The 25,494-nt window shown below is 47.2% G+C and overlaps 1 long non-coding RNA gene across 1 annotated transcript in view; it reads right to left on the minus strand.

Annotated features, from left to right (window-relative positions):
* Window positions 1-23,696, minus strand: part of LOC139226523 (uncharacterized) — a 47,733-nt gene extending 24,037 nt beyond the window's left edge. The window contains exons 1-2 of the long non-coding RNA XR_011587277.1: window positions 23,410-23,696; window positions 14,279-14,337 (exon numbers count right to left, since the gene is read on the minus strand). This is a non-coding gene — a long non-coding RNA (uncharacterized lncRNA). The remainder of the gene's footprint in view (window positions 1-14,278; window positions 14,338-23,409) is intronic.
* Between the last annotated feature and the right edge of the window lie 1,798 nt (window positions 23,697-25,494).

The following is a 25,494-nucleotide window of genomic DNA, read 5'->3' on the forward strand; positions in this document are numbered from 1 at the left end:
GATTGCCTCCGTTGTTGGCTTTTAATCATTTCTGTTAAGTAGTGCTCCTGTCCGCATTCAGTGTCTTTAGTGAATGAAAGTGGTGCCGCTCTCTCCTTGCGAAGAGTTAAACCAATTATTTTGTCTGGGGTCTGTTATTTCGCTGCAGGTGATGAGAAAACATGGTGCTGATCAACAGAATTAGGCAGATGGATGCACGAGGCAGACAAACGAAGCTCTCCTGCCCAATTCCCAGCTCGCACCTTCCCAATCTCAGACGCTGCCAGAATAAATGAGCGTCTTCGGTCTCCGAGCCCCCGTGCATTGATTGGTTCCTGCAGCCCATTACAGCTGGGAGGCTGAAGTCCCACGGGGATCAGTCAGGCTAATGCTATGGATTTTTTACTTAACGGAGATGAAATACTAGAGAGTGACCTTATGAACCATCATCAGGCCCCCATTTATAAAATAAGCAGATTAAGGCCAAATGGCTGTCTGGTTTGCACGCTGGTGGGACCCAGCAAAACCTTATCATGCGCAAAGTTTCTGCAGCAATTTATTTGTCATATTAATTCAGAGCTCAGAACACAGCCTTGAGGAGCTGAATACAAAACGATGATGGCTCGAGTTGAACTGCTTTGCAGCATCTGACAGGAGGAGGGCTGCAATGGGTCCTAATGCCTGATGTTCAGTTTGCCGCTCTGCTGAGAAAGAAAAACAAGAACTTGGACATAGCGCCATTCTGAAACTCAGGACGTCCCAAAGCGCTTCACAGCCAATGAAGTGTTTTTGAAGTGTAGTCACTCTGTCTTCTTCACCTTTCTCTTCTTCGGTATGGTAGTAGCAAAAGAACAAATCAAATATCAATATCCAAGTCAGATATCCAGGCTAAAGCTTCTGGTGTAACAGCGTGGGTATTTCGTAAGTTGCCTGCAAATTCCCTCTGAGGGCAGTGCTCAGTGATGTGCTCCAGGGTCTCATTAGGAGCTCCACAGTCGCATGATGGGGATACTTTAATCTTCCACCTATGGAGAAGGTGGCAGCATCCACCATGACCAGTTCTGAGGTGGTTGATGGTTGTCCACTGTTTGCGAGGAAGATCCTACAGGTTGTACTGTGGGGTCCTCGCTAAGGAATCCATTCTGTATGTCGCAATTCTTCCAAGCATTTTGCCATCGGTCATCGAGGCTGAGGGGAGATCGCTGAAGGGCATCGGCGATGGTCCAAAATGGCCTTCTAGATTTGAGACAGGTTGGTGGTAGGTTGTTCAAGTCGGCCAGGATCCGCATGTCTTTGCTGGTGTAGTGGTTGTATTCTCTGGAGACGGCATATTCGCGGTGTAGGTGTGGTAGTGTGATTTTTGCAAGCACGGGAGCCACATAAGTGTGTTTTTGGCCACTTCGGGCACGGATGCCCCACAAGTGTGCACACCGTTAATTAAGCACCCTCTCTATATCCCTGTAAACCAGCAGGGCCCAGTGCTGAAGAGCATCGGTGCATAAGTGTCCCAAGCAGTTTTGCCTTCCTTATATCCTAATATACTGGGAGGGGGGGAGAAACTGCGGTCGGGGCTTCCTTCGTACGAACGCCTCCGATCCGAAAAAAAATTACGAAAATACCTGTTGGTCCCGGAGGACCGTAGGATTCCGGTCGGAGGCCTTCATTCGCTGTGCGGAGTACGGTAACATGTACGGACACATCTGCTGGAATCACGTGGGCCTGGACCACCAATCACTATCTAGTATTCTCATTGATAATAATGGGCTCCCATTACTATCAATGTGAATACCCCCCTAAAACAAGAAATACAGCACAATAAATAAAAAAAACACCTCATATATTTAAAATTAATTGAAATTGAATGTAATTAAATGTTTTAGAAAATATTTTTTTTTAATGTGTTTTAATAGGGTTATAAATAAACTTACCTTAATGGACAGGGTTTTTAATGAGTGATTAAATTTAATTTTTCTATGTTTAAAAACTCTTACGCTGGTAAAAGTAAGCTATGCGCCTGCTTTTACCAGACGTAAGAGTTTGAAGGACATTCATTTGGCAAATAGCCCAATCTCTGCCCCACGGATGTCCTTCCTGCGGGGATGTGAGAATTATCACCCGTACGCTTTTACCGACACCAACTGGGCATGGTGTGGCCCAGACCTTCCCCCCACCCCTGCTCCCAACTCAGTCCTCTGTGCCTCACCTCACGAAGTGTACCAGCTTCCCGAGAGGCACCGAGCCCCAACTGAACGACTGGATTCAGAACACCCAGCCAAGGGATTCCTCACCCTGCCTCCATCCACTTGGTAACATCTGTCTTGTAAGTTGGGGGGGGGGGCGCTGGGGGAGGGGGCTGGGGCAGGGTGGGGGGAGGTTCCACACCTTACCAGCCAAGTTGGCAACTCCTGGAAATAGCGGAGGCCTGGTCAATTAATAGGGGGTTGCATTGGTCCCCTGTTGAAGTTACAGTGAGAAATTGGCACAACTTCCGAGGAATTTCCAGAGCAAGGTTTCTAACATCGTAGAACAAAATATATTTCAAATGTATGAATAAATTTACCTGTAAAGTTAGCCTTTGTGTGCTTTAACCAGAGAACGTTCACGAGGTTGATTCCTGAGATAAAGGGGTTGTCTTATGAAGAAAGGTTGAGCAGGTTGGGCCTATACACATTGGAGTTTAGAAGAATGAGAGGGGATCTTATTGAAACGTGTAAGATTCTGAGGGGGCTCGACAGGGTAGATGCAGAGAGTTCTAGATTCCCTCGTGGGGGAATCTAGAACTAGGGGGCATAGTTTCAGAATAAGGGGCCTATTTAAAACGGAAATGAGGAGGAATTTCTTCTCTCAGAGGGTCATGAATCTATGGAATTCTCTACCCCAGAGAGCTGTGGAGGCTGGGTCATTGAATATATTTAAGGTGGATATAGGCAGATTTTTAAATGATAAGGGAGTCTAGGGTTATGGGGAGCGGGCGCGGAAGTGGAGTTGAGGCCAAGATCAGTTCAGCCATGATCTTATGGAATGGCGGTGCAGGTTTGAGGGGCCGAATGGCCTACTCCTGCTCCTATGTCTTATGTTCTTATGATAATATTTTGTTAATGTATTAATTTGATGCTCTGAAATGCCCAGGATATATTGTTACCAAACACCAACCCATTTTTAGGTTTCGTGAGTTGACGTAGTCTGAGCAGAATTTCCCATCACGCAACAGTAGGGTTTCGTCAATGCAAGGGACAGTCTGGTTCACAACTAGATGGGACTGGGCCATGCTGTGCGAAGGGATTTCTGAGCTGCCGTTTCCAAACTGTTTGAAAACAAGTGGCAGAATGAATTCCTCAGGTAATGTTTCTTACTTCTGTCAGCTGTTTTAGTTGAGAGAGAGAGAAAGCATTAGTCAGGGGCGGCTGGCCAGGACTGACAGACAGACAGACAGAGAGAGACAGACAGGCAGACAGACAGACAGACTGACACAGACTGACAGACAGAGAGAGAGAGAGACAGAGTGACAGACAGACAGAGAGAGAGAGAGACAGACAGACAGAGAGAGAGACAGACAGCGAGAGAGACAGACAGACAGACAGACAGACAGAGAGAGACAGGCAGACAGACAGACAGACAGAGACAGAGAGACAGAGAGAGAGACAGACAGAGAGAGAGATAGAGAGACAGACAGACAGACAAAGAGACAGACAGACAGACAGCGAGAGAGACAGACAGACAGACAAAGAGACAGACTGACAGAGAGAGAGACAGGCAGAGAGACAGACAGACAGAGAGAGACAGACAGAGAGAGAGACAGACAGACAGACAGATAGACAGAGAGAGAGAGAGAGAGAGAGACAGACAGAGAGACAGGCAGACAGAGAGACAGACAGACAGAGAGAGAGACAGACAGACAGACAGAGAGAGAGACAGACAAACAGACAGAGAGACAGACAGACAGACAAACAGAGAGACAGAGAGAGACAGACAGATAGACAGAGAGAGAGAGAGAGAGACAGACAGAGAGACAGGCAGACAGAGAGAGAGACAGACAGACAGAAAGAGAGACAGACAGACAGACAGACAGAGAGAGAGACAGACAAACACAGACAGAGAGACAGAGAGAGAGACAGACAGACAGACAGAGAGAGAGACAGACAAACACAGACAGAGAGACAGACAGACAGACAGAGAGAGAGACAGACAGAGAGAGAGACAGACAAACACAGACAGACAGACAGAGAGAGAGACAGACAGAGAGAGAGACAGACAGACAGACAAAGAGGTGCTGCACTTGGACTGATGCTCCTGAAAATAGGATCCAGAACACAAAAGCGCGCCCCCAAAAAAGAAAAGAATAGTGTTTATTAAAATAAATCTCCCGTTCCTGTGTATTTCATTTGTAAAGACAATATAAAGCTTTAAATTATTCATTGCCTCCCATCAGAAGCAAAGTGCCGAAAATTCATTGAATCTATCTTCCCAACAAAGGCAATCAAATTTCAATCTCGCTGCATGTTTCCCCACAGTGGCTGGTACCTGGGAGAGATGGGGTCATTTTGTCAGCGTTTTGCTCTCAGTGCGGGAAATCTCGTAGTGGCAAGCACGGGGCGGTAAATTAGAGGCTACTGTGTGGTAGCCTTACGCCCCCACTCCCCCCCGACCCCCCCGACTGTACTAGCAAGCCTCCACCCCAGGAGCAGAGCGTCGGAGAGTCAACATCATCATGTGAGGATTGATGTTAGGAGCAACCTATAACCATCATCATCATCATAGGCAGTCCCTCGGAATAGAGGAAAACTTGCTTTCACTCTAAAAAGAGTCCTTAGGTGGCTGAACAGTCCAATATGAGAACAACAGACTCTGTCACAGGTGGGACAGACAGTCGTTGAAGGAAAGGGTGGGTGGGACAGGTTTGCCGCACACTCTTGCCGCTGCCTGCGCTTGATTTCTCCATGCTCTCGGCGTTGAGACTCGAGGTGCTCAGCGCCCTCCCGGATGAACTTCTTCCACTTAGGGGGGTCTTTAGCCAGGGACTCCCAGTTGTCGGTGGGGATGTTGCACTTTATCAGGGAGGCTTTGAGGGTGTACTTGAAATGTTTCCTCTGCCCACGTGGGGCTCGTTTGCCGTGCAGGAGTTCCGAGTAGAGCGCTTGCTTTGGGAGTCTCGTATCAGGCATGCGGACAATGTGGCCATCCACCTTGTGACACTGACTGCTGTTTGTGGGAGCTTGCTGTGCCGCAATTGGCTGCCGCATTTCCTACATTACAACAGTGACTACACTTCAAGAAATATTTAATTGGCTGTGAAGCGTTTTGTGGCGATGAAAGGCACTATAGAAAGGCGCGATAGTCCTTTCTTGTTCTCTAATGCAGAGGGCTTTAGAGTCAAGCTCCGTACTAAAGAAAGAAAGGATACAGAAGAATAATCAGAGGCCGTGATGATATCTCGTGCAGACTTGCATCGCTCACTTAATTTGCATATTCAGTGCCGCCATTCCCCTCTGGTTTGAAAGGATACAGAACGCAGCTGCAGAATCCAAAGTAATTCATTAGCATCAGCACATGCTCCAGCAGCTAAATTGCTTTATCTGAACGATGCACCACACATTACTCTCTGAGCATCTCCTTGTTACACGATGATACATTCCCGCTTCAGAAGATATCAATGTGCCTTCGCGGGCTCCAGCCTCACCAACCAGTTCAGTGCCTCGTTTCGCCACATTTATTCAGTCAGGATGTGTTTTGTTCCCCCAATGGAACGGTGCAGCTTAACACATCCAGACCGAGGAATAGGAAAGAAGAATGAGGGAGAGCGAACGGATAACAAGAAATTAATGTATTTTCCAAGCACTGCAGGTCAGAGAACGTCCTGTTTTATGAGAACCTGTGCATTATGCGGCAGCACGGACCAGCCTACTCTGCGATATGTGCACGCGCTATGTCCGTGCAGCAGAGCAGGTCTCCAGTCATCCTGGTTAATCCTTGCCACTGATAAAGACCAAGCTCTGTTGAGCCCGTGTGGTGGCTGGTGTGCAACAGTCACCACAGGTTAAAAAAATCCACGCACAGGCATCTTCCACCCCCTCAATTGGAGTTCAGGACTGGAACATCGGGTCCTTCATCGCAACACCTGTGAACTCATGGAAGCAAGTCATCCTCGTTCGAGGGACCACCTATGATGAAACAAGGTTCATCAGACTGATTCCCGGGATGGCAGGACTGACATATGAAGAAAGACTGGATTGACTAGGCTTATATTCACTGGAATTTCGAAGAATGAGAGGGGATCGCATAGAAACATATAAAATTCTGACGGGATTGGACAGGTTAGATGCAGGAAGAATGTTCCCGATGTTGGGGAAGTCCAGAACCAGGGGTCACAATCTAAGGATAAGGGGTAAGCCATTTAGGACCGAGATGAGGAGAAACTTCTTCACCCAGAGAGTTGTGAACCTGTGGAATTCCCTGCCGCAGAGAGTTGTTGAGACCAGTTCATTGGAGATATTCAAAAGGGAGTTAGCCCTTACGGCTAAAGGGATCAAGGGGTATGGAGAGAAAGCAGGAAAGGGGTACTGAGGTGAATGATCAGCCATGATCATATGGAATGGTGGTGCAGGCTCGAAGAGCCGAATGGCCTACTCCTGCACCTATTTTCTATGTTTCTGTTTCTATTATGTTGGGCCAGAAATTGCAGGCAGATGCCTCCGACCGAATTTTTTTTAACGGAAGTACCTGAGGAAGGAACACTTCCGGTCCGAGGCCTCGATGCACAGCCCAGTGCAGAGGCCCACCTATCCCAGGAGCGTACGGTCATCCTGGGATCACATGGGCCTGGACCACCAATCACAATGGAGTATTCTCATTGATAATAATGGTGAGTTCCGTTTGTACGAGCTTCCCATTACTATCAATGAGAATACCCCAAAAGCACAGAAACATAACACATAATTTTAAAAAAACTCACATATTTAAAATTAATTGAAATTGAATTAAATTAAATGTTTTAGAAAAAAATTACCTTTTTGAAATTTTTTAAAATATGTTTTAATAGGGTTAAAAATAAACTTACCTTAAGGTTTTTAATATAAAAATTTGTGATAACATTTAATTTTTCTATCTTTTAAAACATTTAGGCTGGTAAAAGCAGGCATGGTGCAAGAGTTTTAAGGGCTTTCGCTGAGCAGGATTTGAGCAAATAGCCCAACTCTCCGCCGCTGGAGGCCCTTTACCATCACATTCGTACAATCTGTCAAAAGAAATGTTGACAGATCGCAAGTTCCGGGTTCAGGTGCACGCGCTTCGCACGCCTAAAACCGGAACTTGCAGGGCCTCTTCAGGCACGTGCTGCACCTCGTACATTCCCGGAGAGGCCGCAATTTACGGCCCATTGTATAATTGGTGGTTCATGGGAATGTGGGAATTGCTCGATGGAAAAAGACCAGCGTCCATCTCGTTCACCTTGTACCATCCTGGTAGTCACGTGACGCAGCGATAATGGAGTTATTGACTAATCACTGCAATCAATTAGAGAGACTGTGGAGGGATGTGATCGGGGCCCAGGGGAGGCGTGAGTTCAGGGCCCAGGGGCAGCACGGGCCAGCCCACACTGCGATATGTGCGCGCACTAGGACCGTGCAGCAGAGCAAGTCTCCAGTCGTCTTGGGTAATCCTTGCCACTGGATAAAGGCCTAGCTCTGTCAAGCCCATGTGGTGGCTGGTGTGCAACGGTCACCACACGTTAAAAAAATCCACGCACAGACATCTTCAACCCTACAGGATGTAGTTTAGGATCTGGAATATTAGGTCCTTCATTAAAACACCCGTGAACTCATCCTTTTTTGGCGTGGAAGGAAGTCATTCTCGATACGAGGGACTGCCCATGATGATGATGACTGCAAACAATCTCTAGTTTATAAAAGACTCAGACATGAGCCGAGGAAAACTCCGGTGATGGAGAGCTTTAGGTCCAAAATCACCTGTTCCTCCCAAGCACATCTCTTGTTTCAAATTACTCATACTGGGCCGGAAATCCCGGTTTCTTCTTCCTGCGGGCGTTCAACCAAAAATAGGAGAATAGATGCACACTTACCCCACCCTCTGCCACTGTGAATGTAAATTCCTATCTTGTGGTTCGAGGCCTGGGAGGATTTGAAGCTGGCTGCGCTATGGTGGCACACATTGGGAGGGCAGCGAAAGGAGCAGAGCACAACCGTACCTGGGCGGTGAGAACATGCTTACTAATTTTGCTCCTAAATGGCCTGGCTCTAACTGAAATATTATGGGGCTGTAATTTCCTGTGGCTTACCGCCCGGTTCCTGGGCGGTATTGGCCATTATGGGCGGTAACGAGGTGAGCGGAAAATTCCCCAGCTGAGGCACGTCGGCGGTTTCAAGGTTGCAAGAAAAATGTAAATGATTGATTTTTTTTACTAATTATTTTCAAAATCTGTTGGGGTGATTTAATTTAAAAGTGTCTTGGGAATGTTTTGGGGATTTTTTAGTTAGGTTTTTTGAAAAATTATTTTTATTCTTTTTTTTTGGTGTTAGGCCCAACCCACAGCCTGGGGATAAATTTTTATAGATTTTTTTATTTTTCGCCCATTTTCTGCGTTCAGTTTTGGGCACCGTCCAATCTACCCTAAATTGCACTTTTTCGTCCAGTTTGGGGATGCAAGGCCCATGTTTTGCACTGGGCAGATTTTAAAAAACATTTTTGGGACGTTTTTACCAGCGATAATCTTCCCAGCCTTCGCAGTTTTTGGGTGGTGATCGTGCGCTGGTGGGCTTTGGGGAAATTCTAGCCCCTCTCGTCCCCTTGTTCTTGATTCCCCCAAAGAGGAATTTGTTTCTGTGTATCTGCCCTGTTGAATCCTTTTAACATTTTAAACATCACAACTACACCACCCCTCAATCTTCTGAACTCAAGGAATACACGCTAAGTTTATGCAACCTGTCCTCATAATTTAACCCTTTAAGCCCCGGTATCATTCTGGTGAATCGGCGCTGCACCCACTCCAAGGTCAATATATCCTTCCTGTGGTCTGGTGCCCAGAACTGAACACAGTACATCTGATGGGGTCTGCCCAAGGTTCTGTACAACTGATAGCTGGGAATGTGTTGACTATGTCAGGAGAGACAAACACTTTGCCTTGTGTTTGCCAATCCCTGTCATTCATTGTAATATCATCATCTTAGGCGGTCCCTTGTGTCGAGGATGACTTACTTCCAAAGCCCAAACCAGGTGATATTTCCATTCTCTCCATTTATTCCAGGAATTTCAGAAGTAGCAGTGGTGCATCCTGCTGTGGAGCGGCACTCATTGGGAACTGAACTGAACTGAGACAACTCCATTTCTTACTATTTATACAGCGTGAGTTTGTATTTAAATAGCCATTCCCTTCGGGTGGATTCAACCCTTGCTGTGCGCTGGGAGTGCGAGACCTTAGCTCCACCTTGTGGACTACTGTGGTAATGCTGTTGCTGAAGTGAATACAATAAAAGTGTCATGTGACAAGTCACATAATGTCAAGTTCCTGTAGAGCCATCTTGTGTGTGTGTGTGTGTGTGTGTGTGTGTGTGTTTGTGATGTCGTAAAGAATATATAACTTTAGTCCATCTCTGTCTCCCGGCCAACATGGAGAATCTTAGTTATGAGTTCAGCTTGGATAGGCTGGGTTTGTTCTCATTGGAGCAGAGAAGGTTGAGAGGAGACCTCATTAAGGAGTACAAAATATTGAGGGGCCTGGACATAGTAAGGGCCTATTTCCATTGGTGGAGAGGTCTATTATGAGGGGCCTAGTTTTAAGGTGGTTGGTGGAAGGTTTAAAGGGGATTTGACGGGGGGGCTTCTTTATGCAGAGGATTGTGGGGATCTGGAACGAGCCGCCTGGAAAAATGGTGGATGCAGAAACCCTCACCACTTTTAAGAGATGGTTGGATGGGCACTTAAAGTGCCGTAACCTGCAAGGTTACTGACATAGAGCTGGTAATTGGGATTAGACTGGATAACCTTTTGTTGGCCAGTGCAGATATAATGGTAAGTACTGGAGGGAATCGAATATGGCCAGGGTGATCTCCTGGGTCATAGAGGAATTTTCCCAGATTTTTTCTCCCTAAATTGGCCTGGGTTTTTATCTGGTTTTTGCCTCTCCCAGGAAATCACATGGCTCCGGTTGGGGTGGAGTGTAGAATGTTTCAGTTTAAGGGGTGTCGCAGTTGTGTGAGGCGGACTGGTTGGGCTGGGTGCTCTTTGCCTTTCCACCATTGTTCATTGTTCATAGGTTTATATGTAACCTTCAGGGCTGCTGACTGAGAGCTGTGCGGCTTTTTGTCGGCCGGCGAGGACACGATGGGCCGAAATTGGCTCCTTCTGCGCTGTAAATATCTATGTTTCTAGCTCCTGATTCTTGCATCTTCCCGCACAGAATGTTTGGAGAGAAAAAAACAATTCCAGCAAAATAAAACAAGCATTTTATGCGACTTTAGTCTCAGTTGAGAGGAACGGTTAGGGCACATGTGGTCCAGGCTGCTTTGTTCGCTTCAGTCTTTGACACACTTAAATAATGGAATCTTTTTCACATCCTGATCTATAGGCAGATTCGGGAGGATCTCACAATGTTCTGTGGGAAGGAAGTTAGGAGAAGTGACTAAAGGCTCAGTTGAAATGTTGGTTTTGAGAAGGTGATTGAATTGAAGCATTTAAGATGCTGAATGGGCCAGACTGCGTCTGTGTGAATAGACATTTTGAGGTAGATAAGATAGGGATAATGAGGGGTTATTACGGGCTTTCATTTCTATTGCACCTTTCATGACTTCAGGACGTCCCAAAGCAGTTTACAGCCAATGAAGTACTTTTGATGTGTAGTCAATGTTGTAATGTTAGCAACCAGCTCCGATGGACAAGCCACATTATCCGCCTTCCCGACATTAGACTCCCGAAACAAGCACTCTACTCTGAGCTGTGTCACGGCAAGCGAGCCCCAGGAGGGCAGAGAAAACGCTTCAAGGACGTCCTCAAAGCCTCCTTGAAAAAATGTAACATCCCCACCGACTCTTGGGAATCCTGGCCAAAGACCGCTCAAACTGGAGGAGAAGCATCCGGGAAGGCGCTGAACACCTCGAGACTCTTCGCCGGGAGCACGTGAAAGCCAAGTACAAACAGCGGAAGGAGCGTACGACAAACCAGGCACCCCACTCACCCATCCCTCCAATCACCATCTGCCCCATCTGTGACAGAGACTGTAGATCCCGCGTTGGTCTCATCAGTCACCTTAGAACTCATTTGAGTGTGGAAGCGGGGGGCTGCCTAAGAAAAAAAATGCAGGCAGCCAACTTGTGCACAGTAAGGCCCTTCAAACAGATAGCCTATTTTAGTGATGTTGGTTGATGGGTAAATATTGGCAAGAACTCCCGAATCTTCTTCAAAATAGTGCAAGGGATTTTTGTTCATCCACTTGAGAGGGCGGACAGAGCCTCAGTTTAACTTCTTATCCAGAGAAGACAGCATCTCCGACAGTGCAGCACTCCCTCAGCATTGCACTGGAAAATCAGCCGAGATGTTGTGCTCATGGCCGCGATTTTGCTGACCTCGGCGAGTCCGTAGTGGGCGACGTCGGTGATGGGTCCCGACCCTGCTGCTGGCTCCATCCCGCTCTGTGAAATGATTTTCCCTTGACGAGGCTTGTTAAGCCCGACCAGTGTGTTGCCCGGCCAATTAGAGGAAGCAGGTCTGCTGATACCATTTCATGACGCGTTATCAGCCGGTTTCCTTAAAGGACCATGTCCAAATTTATTTTGATAGTTGTGCTGTCAGTGTTCCATAGCATTGAGCTGCTGCAAACAATGCACAAAGGTGCACGGCTGCACCCAGGCTCTCCCATGACTCCCTGCATATGCTTATAGAGGGAGTCACATAAGAACATAAGAACATAAGAATTAGGAACAGGAGTAGGCCATCTAGCCCCTCGAGCCTGCTCCGCCATTCAATAAGATCATGGCTGATCTGGCCGTGGACTCAGCTCCACTTATCTGCCCTCTCCCCGTAACCCTTAATTCCCTTATTGGTTAAAAATCTATCTATCTGTGACTTGAATACATTAAATGAGCTAGCCTCAACTGTTTCCTTGGGCAGAGAATTCCACAGATTCACAACCCTCTGGGAGAAGAAATTCCTTCTCAACTCGGTTTTAAATTGGCTCCCCCATATTTTGAGACTGTGCCCCCTAGTTCTAGTCTCCCCTACCAGTGGAAACAACCTCCCTGCCTCTATCTTGTCTATCCCTTTCATGATTTTAAATGTTTCTATAAGATCACCCCTCATCCTTCTGAACTCCAACGAGTAAAGACCCAGTCTACTCAATCTATCATCATAAGGTAACCCCCTCATCTCCGGAATCAGCCTAGTTAATCGTCTCTGTACCCCCTCCAAAGCCAGTATATCCTTCCTTAAGTAAGGTGACCAAAACTGCACGCAGTACTCCAGGTGCGGCCTTACCAATACCCTATACAGCATATAGTGAGGTTCTCTTCCCTTCCAATGGGCGGAAGAGACCTCCCCAGGATACCATAGCAGCCTGGTTGCACATTGCACAGGAGGACAAGCAGGGATGTGGTCAGGAGGACCTAGGTGCAGTGCAGCAAACATTTCAATGATCTCAGTAGATCACGAAACATTACTGCAAAGTCACACTCCACCTCATCCTGCTGTGCCTCTCAGCAATCCCCATCACTCTGCCTTCCCTACCCTACTCCTGCACATCCTTACTCACACCAACTTACCTTGCACCTCCACCCATCCCTATATTATATTATCACTTCCCCATCTCACTCGCCACCCTCACACTCACCCTCATCCTAGTCCAATAATACCAACTAACAACACGCAGGGGGAGTCACTTGGGTGTTTCATGTAATATTCATGTAAAGTTTCAGTTAATGTGATGTCAAACATTGAAATCTCTGGGGGTGAAATTGGCATCTTCTGGGGCCAGGACTTTTAGCGCCCGGTGCAGAAGGCCCGCCCTGCTACAGGATTGCCCTGCCCGTCCCTCGAAGGAAGCAGAATGCAATCTCCCGCACACCACTTCCTTTGAGGGCGGTAACCAGGGCACCAGTAGTGCGCTGAAGGAAGTGCTACGCGGATGCCATTGTTGAGCTGACCCGAGAGTCGGCCGACAAAAAAAGATGGCGGCTCGGGGTGCCCTCCCCTTTAAGGAGCGCGCCGAGAGCAGATGTCCGCCAGCTTCACGACTCACGAAGCTGGAGTTGACTTCTGTCCACACCAGCCGCGCGGCTCATGGGGCAATTTCCCCCATGAGCATTTAGCGGTTGACGTGGGGACGGTGAGGGGTCACCACACACGGTAATGATGTCATCGCCGGTTACACGGTGGACTGGGGCGCTAACCGCGGTGCACGCGCTATCATGGCAGCTCCTCCGTAACTCCCAGGCAATTTATCAGGAGGCGGTAGCGCCCCCCTCCCCCGGGTGAGAAGTGCCTTGCCCCCTGGAGGCGCTAACGGGGCTATTAAAAGGGGCAATTTTGCCCCCTTTATTTTCAGCACTTTGCATTCTTTAACAGATCTGTGTGCACTTTTGGAAGTGGCTTAGTGAGATGCAGTGAATGGTGAGATATAACGGTGCCCCCCGCAATGTTGATGACTGTGAAAGGAATGGCTTGGGCCTTATGGTGTTGGTGCGGGGTGATGCCAACCTGGTGCATCATGTGGCAGTCAGGATGTACAGCATCAAGTGAAGTTAATGCGGCCATGGTGAGGCCATCCCTGGCCTCCTGGGCAGCAATGTGGTCAGGTTGTGGATGCCCTCTGACTTATGCAGCATCAGTTAACTGTGGAAAAGGTTGATGGTGTTGTTGGTGCTACTGGTGTTGGGGCTGATCATGGTGGGATTCTGAGGACCAAGGTAAAAGAGTATCAAGGGCACCCATGCTGATGGAATAGCGGGCAGGTGAAGTAGAGATGACAGAAGCGATCTGTCACTGATGAGAGAGGTAATGAGGTCAGAATCGATGGAGACTTGTGTAAAGACTTGCAGCATGGTGAATCTGCTGTGGACATGCAGTGAGGAAGAGCTTGTGGCTGAGGGAAGATATCTCTGTATGGTGGGAACTGTTACTTTACATTTGAAGCTGTCAACTCATCAGCTGATTCAATGGCCACTGAACTCCCGCCTCAGCTTCACAGACGTGGTCCATGACCAGTGTGGACCTCGTGGGTGAGCTGTCAAATGCAAAAGGTAAGCTGAAAAATCATTCTTAAGCGGTTCTAAATTATTGTGTACAGTTTTGGTCTCCTTACCTAAGGAAGGATGTGCAACGAAGGTTCACCAGACTGATTCCTGGGATGGTGGAATTGTCCTATGAGAAAAGATTGAGTAGATTAGACCCGTATGCTTTAGAGTTTACAAGAATGAGAGGTGATCTCATTAAACTTACAAAATTCTTACAGGGCTTGACAGAATGGATGCAGAGAGGATGTCTCCTCTGGTTGGGGAGTCTAGAACCAGGGGTCACAGTCTCAGAATAAGGGGTCGGCCATTTAGGACTGAGATGAGGAGAAATTTCTTCACTCAGATGGTGGTGAATCTTTGGAATTCTCTACCCGACGGCTGTGGAGGCTCAGTCTTTGAGCATATTCAAGACAGAAATCATTAGATCTTTGGAGATTAAGAAAATCAAGGGATATGGGGATAGTGCAGGCAAGTGGAGTTGAGGTAGAAGATCAGCCATGATGTTATTGAATGGCGGAGCAGGCTCGAGGAGCCGAATGACCTGCTCCTGCTCCTAATTCTTATGTTCTAAACAAGCTACTAATTACTTGAAATAAAAACAAAATATTCTGGAAATCTCAGTCCTGACGAAGAGTCATTGACCTGAAACGTTAACTCTGTTTCTCTCCACAGATGCTGCCTGACCTGCTGAGATTTTCAGAATGTTTTGTTTTTATTTCAGATTCCAGCAACGGCAGTATTTTGCTTTTGTACTAATAACCTGAATTGTGTCTCCCGCCGCTATCTGTTGGATCTGCTCAGCGCTGACAGACCCGACATTAGGAAAGGCGCATGGCGGCGGGTTCACAGCGGGGTCACGACCTGCTGGGGGGAAAAAAAACACTTTCCCACCCGACCCGCCACCGATCACGCCCGCTGAGCCCCCACAAAATTCCGGACCAAGTCGCTGGAGTGAGACTTGGAGGTGAGAGTGCTACCACTGAGTCACAGCTGACAGCTAGATTGGTGAGACTTGGTTGGCGAGACTTGGTTGGCGAGACTTGGTTGGCGATCCCATGACCCACTGACTCAGAGGTGACTGCGCTACCAATGAGCCACTGCCAAGACCTTACAAAGGGCAATGGTGACTTGTATGCTGTTTTCAGTGGGGTTCCGTAGAGCTCAGTCTAGGTCCCTTGCCTTTTTTGGGGGCTTGTAAAAAGGGAACAGCAATAATCATGGGTGATTTTAACCTCCATATTGATTGGACAAATCAAATTGGTCAGAGTAGCCTTGAGAAGGAGTTCATAGAGTGTCTAAGGAACGGGTTCCTTGACCAGTATGTAATGGGATCAACCAGGGGGCAGGCTATCTTAGATCTGGTCCTGTGTAATGAGACAGGATTAATAAACAATCTCCTAGTAAAGGATCCCCTCGGAATGAGTAATCATAGCATGATTGAATTTCAAATTCAGATGGAGGATTAGAATGTTGGATCTCTAACCAGAGGGCAGAGTTGGGTAAAGTGGACTGGGAAAATAGATTAAAGTGTAGGACGGTTGATGAACAATGGTGTACATTTAAGGAGATATTTCACAACTCTCAAGAAAAATATATTCTAGTGAGTAGGAAAGGGTGTAAGAGAAAAGATAGCCATCCGTGGCTAACTAAAGAAATAAAGGACGGTATCCAATTAAAAACAAGGGCATACAAAGTGGACAAAACCAGTGGGAGGACAGAAGACTGGGAAGCTTTTAAAAGCCATCAAAGAACCACTAAAAAAATGATTAAGAAAGGGAAGATAGACTATGAAAGTAAACTAGCACAAAATATAAAAACAGATAGCAAAAATTTCTATAGGTATATAAAAAGGAAAAGAGTGACTAAAGTAAATGTTGGTCCCTTAGAGGATGAGACCGGGGAATTAGTAATGGGGAACATGGAGATGGCAGAAACTCTGAACAAATAATTTGTATCAGTCTGTATGGTAGAGGACACGAACAATATTCCAACGGTGGATAGTCTAGGGGCTATAGGGGAGGGGGAGGAACTTAACATAATCACAATCACTGAGGAGGTGGTACTCAGTAAGATAATAGGACAAAAGGCAGATAAATCCCCTGGACCTGCATACTAAGGTCTTAAGAGAGGTAACAGCAGGGATTGTGGTTGCATTTGTTGTAATTTCCCAAAATTCCCTGGATTCTGTGGAGGTCCCAGCAGATTGGAAAACTGCAAATATAACGGCCACTTTAAAAAAGGAGGCAGACAAAAAGAAGGAAACTATAGACTAGTTAGCCTAACATCTGTGGTTGGGAAAATATTGGAGTCCATTATTAAAGAAGCAGTAGCAGGACATTTGGAAAAGCAAAATTTGGTCAGGCAGAGTCAGCATGGATTTATGAAGGAGAAGTCATGTTTCACAAATTTGCTGGAGTTCTTTGAGGATGTAACGAATAGGGTGGATAAAGGGGAACCAGTGAATGTGGTGCATTTGGATTTCCAGAAGGCATTTGACAAGGTGCCACATAAAAGGTTATTGCACAAGATAAAAGTTCACGGGGTTGGGGATAATATATTAGCATGGATAGAGAATTGGCTAACTAACAAAGAACAGAGAGTCGGGATAAAAGGTTCATTCTCTGGTTGGCAACCAGTAACTAGTGGGGTGCCACAGGGTTCAGTGTTGGGACCCCAACTATTTACAATCTATATTAATGACTTGGAAGAAGGGAGTGTAACGTAGCCAAGTTTTCTGACGATAAAAAGATGGGAGGAAAAGCAATGTGTGAGGAGGACACAAAAATCTGCAAAAGGACATAGACAGGCTAAGTGAGTGGGCAAACATTTGGCAGATGGAATATAATGTTGGAAAGTGTGAGGTCATGCACTTTGGCAGAAAGAAAATCAAAGAGCAAGTTATTATTTAAATGGAGAAAGATTGCAAAGTGCTGCAGTACAGCGGGACCTGGGGGTACTTGTGCATGAAACACAAAAGAATAGTATGCAGGTACAGCAAGTGATCAGGAAGGCCAATGGTATCTTGCCCTTTATTGCAAAGGGGATGGAGTATAAAAGAAGTCTTGCTACAGCTATATAAGGTATTGGTGAGGCCACACCTGGAATGCTGCGTGCAGTTTTGCATATTTACCAGAGGATATACTTGCTTTGGAGAGAAGGTTCACGAGGTTGATTCCGGGGATGAGGGGGTTGACTTATGAGGAAAGGTTGAGTACGTTGAGCCTCTACTTATTGGAATTCAGAAGAATGAGAGGTGATCTTATCGAAACGTATAAGATTATGAGGGGGCTTGACAAAGTGGATGCAGAGAGGATGTTTCCGTTGATGGGGGAGACTGGAACTAGAGGGCATGATCTTAGAATAAGGGGCCACACATTTAAAACAGAGATGAGGAGGAATTTCTTCTCTCAGAGGGTTGTAAATCTGTGGAATTTGCTGCCTCAGAGAGCTGTGGAAGCTGGGGCATTGAATAAATTTAAGACAGAAATAGACAGTTTCTTAAACGATAAGGGGATAAAGGGTTATGGGGAGCAGGCGGGGAAGTGGAGCTGAGTCTATGATCTTAGTGAATGGCGGAGCAGGCTCGAGGGGCTGTATGGCCTACTCCTGTTCCTATTTCTTATGTTCTTATCAATGATCTAAACTTGAATATAGAAGGTATGATTAAGAAGTTTGCAGATGATACTAAAATAGCCTGTGAAGAAGAAAGCTGTGGACTGCAGGGAGATATCAATCAACTGGTCAGATGGGCAGAACAGTGGCAAATGAAATTTAATCGGAGAAGTGTGAGATAATGCATTTGGGGAGGGCTAACAAGGAACGGGGATACAAATTAAATGTAGAGGGACAAAGGGATCTTGGAGTGCAGGTCCACAGATCCCTGAAGGTAGCAGGCCAGGTAGATAAGGTGGTTAAGAAGGCATACGGAATGCTTGACTTTATTAGCCGAGGCATAGAATATAAGAGCAGGAGGATTATGCTTGAACTGTATAAAACACTGGTTAGGCCACAGCTAGAGTACTGTGTGCAGTTCTGGTCACTACATTACAGGAAGGACATGATTGCACTGGAGAGGGTACAGAGGAGATTTATGAGGATGTTGCCGGGAATGGAGAATCTTAACTATGAGGACAGATTGGATAGGCCGGATTTATTTTCCTTGGAACAGAGGGGGCTGAGGGGATACTTGATTGAGGTGTATAAAATTATGAGGGGCCTAGATATAGTGGATAGAAAGGGCCTATTTCCCTTAGCAGAGGGGTCAACAACAAGGGGGCATAAATTTAAAGTAATTGGGAGAAGGTTTAATGGGTATTTGAGGGGAAATTTCTTCACCCAGAGGGCTGTGGGGGGTCTGGCACTCACTGCCTGAAAAGGTGGTAGAGGCAGAAACCCTCACCACATTTAAAAAGTACTTGGATGTGCACCTGAAGTGCTGTAACCTGCAGGGTTACGGACCTAGAGCTGGAAAGTGGGATTAGGCTCTAATTGGCCGAGATGGGCCGAAATGGCTTCCTTCCGTGCTGGAAATTTCTATCATTCTATGATGACAGTCCAGTCATGCCACAAAAATAGGAGAACACCTTGTCAAATCGTGTGCAAACATGTAAACACCAGTGAGCCCAAGAGCATTTGCTCTGAATGATAATAAAAAGATGATTTGTTTATCCAACTACATCGGAAGTTCATCCGATTTCTGAACCAGTTCCAACTGTTACTGTCAGATGATTGTGTAGACTGAGGATGGTTAAACCTGTCACTGTGGCAGATAAATCGGAGGTAAACAATATGATAATAAAAATGAATTTTTAACTGGAATCATCAGTGAACGGATTTGAGCTGCTGCTCATGTGGGACTTCTGCCTGATTGAAATTCAGGTGCTGGTGGAAGATGCTCACAAAACTAATCACTCCTGGTGCTTCCCTGATGTTCTGCTCCACATCGCATTCTATTGCTGCCCAGCTCTCTGATGGAAATCACAATCGGGTTTGCACGGACATTTATTTTGATATTTCTGCGTTCGGAAAAATATTTTACGCCGCAAAGGTTCAGCCATAAAATAATGGACAGATGTCACTTATCTGTGGTTCCCACGTCTGCACAAAGGTCAGGTTGGATTGCTGGCTGAATAAATGACTCGAAGTTCAGTTTGTTTATTTTAACTCTCTGGCAGAACTAAAGTGGTCCTGAATTGTACGCTGGAAATCTCAGCGGGTCAGGCACCATCTGTGGAGAAAAACAGAGTTAACGTTTCGGGTCGTTGACCCTTCGTCTGAACTCTGGTGAAGGGTCATCGACCTGAAACGTTAACTCTGTTTTTGTGTTTCTCCTATGGAGTGGAGAGTAGCCAATGTAACCCCACTTTTTAAAAAAGGAGGGAGAGAGAAAACAGGGAATTATAGACCGGTCAGCCTGACATCGGTAGTGGGTAAAATGATGGAATCAATTATTAAGGATGTCATATCAGTGCATTTGGAAAGAGGTGACATGATAGGTCCAAGTCAGCATGGATTTGTGAAAGGGAAATCATGCTTGACAAATCTGGAATTTTTTGAGGATGTTTCCAGTAGAGTGGACAAGGGAGAACCAGTTGGTGTGGTGTATTTGGACTTTCAGAAGGCTTTCGACAAGGTCCCACACAAGAGATTAATATGCAAAGTTAAAGCACATGGGATTGGGGGTAGTGTGCTGACGTGGATTGAGAACTGGTTGTCAGACAGGAAGCAAAGAGTAGGAGTAAATGGGTACTTTTCAGAATGGCAGGCAGTGACTAGTGGGGTACCGCAAGGTTCTGTGCTGGGGCCCCAGCTGTTTACATTGTACATTAATGATTTAGACGAGGGGATTAAATGTAGTATCTCCAAATTTGCGGATGACACTAAGTTGGGTGGCAGTGTGAACTGCGAGGAGGATGCTATGAGGCTGCAGAGTAACTTGGATAGGTTAGGTGAGTGGGCAAATGCATGGCAGATGAAGTATAATGTGGATAAATGTGACGTTATCCACTTTGGTGGTAAAAACAGAGAGACAGACTATTATTTGAATGGTGACAGATTAGGAAAAGAGGAGGTGCAACGAGACCTGGGTGTCATGGTACATCAGTCATTGAAGGTTGGCATGCAGGTACAGCAGGCGGTTAAGAAAGCAAATGGCATGTTGGCCTTCATAGCGAGGGGATTTGAGTACAGGGGCAGGGAGGTGTTACTACAGTTATACAGGGCCTTGGTGAGGCCACACCTGGAGTATTGTGTACAGTTTTGGTCTCCTAACTTGAGGAAGGACATTCTTGCTATTGAGGGAGTACAACGAAGGTTCACCAGACTGGTTCCCGGGATGGTGGGACTGACATTTCAAGAATGACTGGATCAACTGGGCTTGTATTCACTGGAGTTCAGAAGAATGAGAGGGGATCTCATAGAAACGTTTAAAATTCTGACGGGTTTAGACAGGTTAGATGCAGGACGAACGTTCCCAATGTTGGGGAAATCCAGAACCAGGGGTCACAGTCTAAGGATAAGGGGTAAGCCATTTAGGACCGAGATGAGGAGAAACTTCTTCACCCAGAGAGTGGTGAACCTGTGGAATTCTCTACCACAGAAAGTTGTTGAGGCCAATTCACTAAATATATTCAAAAGGAGTTAGATGTAGTCCTTACTACTCGGGGGATCAAGGGGTATGGCGAGAAAACAGGAATCGGGTACTGAAGTTGCATGTTCAGCCATGAACTCATTGAATGGCGGTGCAGGCTCAAAGGGCCGAATGGCCTACTCCTGCACCTATTTTCTATGTTTCTATGTTTCTATGTAAGCACACTTTACCCTGTACACAGCTCAACCTCAACATCAACCTCAGTCAAAGATCCTTGGACTCTTTAGATGGGCAGCCTGGTGAGATCGTTGGCTCAGCCTCAAATGCCACTTTTCCTGACTTGGGCATTCCAGTGGCTGATCCTGTGGTCAATCCCTGTCACTGTTTTAAACCATGATAATCAGTGGTCACTAACAGCTGACGTTAGTAACTGTGCAGAAATATCCATCTCATTCACAGCATTTATCATCTTTATAGAAGACTTGTTTATTTTATTCATTTACGAATAACTTGCATTCATATAGCGCCTTTAACATAGTAAGACGTCCCAAGGCGCTTCACAGGAGCGTTATCAAATAAAGTTTGACACCGAACCACATAAGGAGAAATTAGTACAGGGGACCAACAGCTTGGTGAAAGAGGTAAGTTTTAAGGAGCTTCTTAAAGGAGGAAAGAGAGGTAGCGAGGCTGGGAGGTTTAGGGAGGGAGTTCCAGAGCTTAGGGCCCAGGCAGCTGAAGGCACGGCCACCAATGGCAGAGTGATTAAAATTGGGGATGCACAAGAGACAAACTTGGAGGAGAGCAGAGATCTTGGAGGGTTGTAGGGCTGGAGGAGTTTACAGAGCTATGGAGAGGTGAGGCCGTGGAGGGATTTGAAAATAAGGATGAGAATTTTAACATGGTGGCTTTGCCGGACCGGGAGCCAATGTCGGTCAGCAAGCACAGGGGTGAACAGGACTTCGTACATGTTCGGATTCGAGCAGCATGCTTTTGGATGAGCTCAAGTTAAAGGAGGATGAAAAATGGGAGGGCGGCCAGGAGAGCATTGGGATAGTCAAGTCTAGAGGTAACAATGACTTGGATGAGGGTTTCAGCAGCTGATGAGCTGAGGCAGGGGTGGAGACGGGCGATGTTACAGAGGTAGAAGTAAGCGGTGTTGGTGATGGAGCAGATATGGGGCCGGACGCTCATCCCGGGGTCAAATACGACACTAATGTTCAGCCTTGGACAATGGCAAAGGAGAGGGACAGAGTCGGTGGCTACGGAACAGAGTTTATGGCGGAGGCAGCAGGCAATTACTTCAATCGCCCCAATGTTCAGTCGGAGGAAATTTCTGCTCATCCATTACTGGATGTCGGCCAAGCAGTGTGACACATCAGATGGTGGAGGGGTGGAGAGAGGTGGTGGTGAGGTAGAGCTGGGTGTTGTCAGCGTACATGTGGAAACTGATGCTGTGTTTTCGGATGATGCCGTCGAGGGACAGCATGTAGGTGAGAAATAGGAGGGGGCCAAGGATAGATCATCGGGGGACACCAGAGGTAACGATGCGGGGGCGGGAAGAGAAGCCGTTGCAGGTGATTCTCTGGCTATGACTGGATAGATATGAATGGAACCAGGCGAGTGCAGTCCCACCCAGCTGGACAACGGAGGCGAGGCGTTGGAGGAGGATGGAGTGGTCCACTGTGTCAAAGGTTACAGACAGGTCGGCACGTCGAGAAGGATGAGGAGAGATAGTTTAACTTTTATATTCTTGACTACATCCAGGCTATTTTTGCCATAGATGCCAGAAATAAGTTGTCATTTCGATGCTATTTAAATAGAGCCTGTACTCTGAAGGGCACTCTCACTATTTGGAGGATTCTGGCTTATGTGCCACACTTTTATCCGGTGTGTCCCCATTTTCTTACCGTATGCTTATAGATCTGTTGCAACAGCAAAACAGCACAATTACAATTGACATCATCTTGGCTCTCCCCCTTAATTAATCTTGATAGGAACAGGAGGAGGCCATTCATCCCTCGAGCCTGCTCCATCATTCAATCAGATCATGGCTGATCTGTACCTCAGCTCCATTTACAGGCCTTTGCCCCCATATCCCTTGATACCCTTGCCCAACAAAAATTCGATCGATCTCAGTCTTGAAAGCTCAGTTTGTCCCAGCATCCGCAGTCCTTTGTGGGAAAGAAAAGTCCTGATTTCCATCGGGCTGTGTGTGAAAACTGCATCCTGACTTCCCTCCTAAACGACGTAGCCCTAAGTTTAAAACTATGCATTATATTATGATAATATAATGCAAACATCGTTTGCAGTCCTGCACGGCTTTCAAATCCTAAAACTCTTCTGGGATTCTATCATAGTGAATGAGAATGAATTCCACTGCTTCTGTGAATCATGGCAGATTCATATGTAGATGAGTATACAGAGACCATTTGTGAGAACGTATTTTGCTAACAAAGAATAATAATTGTATTAAAACCATTTCAAGTTTCCCTTCATGCTTCACAAGGAGCATGAATAGGGTTAGCACCAGAATGGTGTTCGCAAGGCAAGTAATAACCCTGCAGCAATATCAGCTGGATGGTTCGATTTTACTCAGAAGAACTCACTCACCATATTCCCTTCTGCATCGTTTTCCGCTTCCACAGCCGCTGTATTACCTATTTTTCCTTTAGTTGTTTTTCTGCTTCACCCTTTAGACTGCCAGCATTTCAGGCAATTTCAGCTTCCCCCTGCCAGCTCACCGAAACAAAACCCAATACAGGTGCAGCGTCTGGAACCCTGCAACCTCGGGACCGTGCCGGCTTTTGTGGTCTGCCGGATTTCGGCCCTCGCTGTTGGCGCTCCTCGCCACCCGCCGATTCCCGCTGCTCCTCGCCACCCGTGGCCCCACCCCCCCCGGTGCTGTGTTTTTTACCGGTTTCCTCGCCCTTGCCGCCCGATGTCGCCATCTTGGCCGCCTCAAAAATGTCCGGTTTACGGAATTCCAGATTCGGGACGTTGTACCTGTATTACAATATTACAGCCGGGTAGATGTTAGATCTGATGCAATAGCTACACACTGCCAAAAGTAACACTAGAAAGCTTTAGGACAATTAATTAAAATATTTTTAACACTGTATTTCCTTCCTCCCTACTCCATTCTCTCATTCCTATATTATTTGAATTCACTTTAGCTTTGCATATCATATACTTTAAATAACTTTTTATTATTTTATGACCTTTATTCTACGAGGGTTCAGCCTCAGCATCTATTTTGAGATAGGAACCATATTGAAACAGTTAAAGCAAGAACATGCATTTATAAGAAATAGGAGCAGGAGTCGGCCATTCGGCCCCTCGAGCCTGCTCCGCCATTCAATAAGATCGTGGCAGATCATCGACCTCGACTCCACTTTCCCGGCCCATCTCCATATCCCTTGATTCCTCTAGACACCAAAGGGCTGAAATGCCCCTCTCCTTAAGGCCTGTTACCGTCGCAAATCGGCGGCCACGCAGCGGGGTGGAGTGGCTGCTGCTAGCCGAATCACCCTCCCGAGGTTTCCCGGCAGTGTCCCGATCCCCCCAACGTTCCGCTGCTGCCGATTCGCGGTAAGTGTGTCATCACCGTGTGCACCGCAGATCTACCCTCGCCCCCCCCCCAACCCCCGACGGTGACATTCCCCTCCGAAGATCTTCGGCCCGCCCAGCGGTGCTTAAACCTGCTTTTCCCGGTGGTTCGGTGAGGCTGTGGCCTTCTGCAACGGCGGTGTGGCTTCCCTTAAGCGGGAGGGCGCACTGCCGCTGCCGCCATGTTTTTTTTCCGGCCGACTGCCATGTCGGGCCGACAATTATGCCCCCGGGTTCGGCTGTGCCACCAACAGGCAGCTTGACACCCCCTCTTGGGTACCAGGCCGCTGGTCCAGCCGAATCCCTCCCTGGTGGCCCAGTGGACCGAAGTTTAAAGATCGTGGAGGCTCTCCCCTTTAAGTGAAGGGGAGAGCCATGGTGACGTGGCGCCGTGATGACGTCATCGCGGTGGTCACTCTGTACCACCCACAACTTCCGCCCCTCAGGTCAGTCACCACCCCGTATCCATCCCTCAGGTCAGTTACCACCCCGTATCCATCCCTCAGGTCAGTCACTGCCCCATATCTGCCCTTCAGGTCAGTCACCACCCCGTATCCATCCCTCAGGTCAGTCACCACCCCGTATCCATCCCTCAGGTCAGTCACCACCCCATATCTGCCCCTCAGGTCAGGCACCACCCCGTATCCATCCCTCAGGTCAGTCACCACCCCGTATCCATCCCTCAGGTCAGTCACCACCCCATATCTGCCCCTCAGGTCAGTCACTGCCCCATATCTGCCCCTCAGGTCAGTCACTGCCCCATATCTGCCCCTCAGGTCAGTCACCACCCCGTATCCATCCCTCAGGTCAGTCACTGCCCCATATCTGCCCCTCAGGTCAGTCACCACCCCGTATCCATCCCTCAGGTCAGTCACTGCCCCATATCTGCCCCTCAGGTCAGTCACCGCCCCATATCTGCCCCTCAGGTCAGTCACCACCCCGTATCCATCCCTCAGGTCAGTCACTGCCCCATATCTGCCCCTCAGGTCAGTCACCACCCCATATCTGCCCCTCAGGTCAGTCACCACCCCGTATCCATCCCTCAGGTCAGTCACTGCCCCATATCTGCCCCTCAGGTCAGTCACTGCC

Source organism: Pristiophorus japonicus, chromosome 16 (genome assembly GCF_044704955.1).
Source record: "Pristiophorus japonicus isolate sPriJap1 chromosome 16, sPriJap1.hap1, whole genome shotgun sequence".
Classification (NCBI taxonomy): Eukaryota; Metazoa; Chordata; class Chondrichthyes; family Pristiophoridae; genus Pristiophorus; species Pristiophorus japonicus.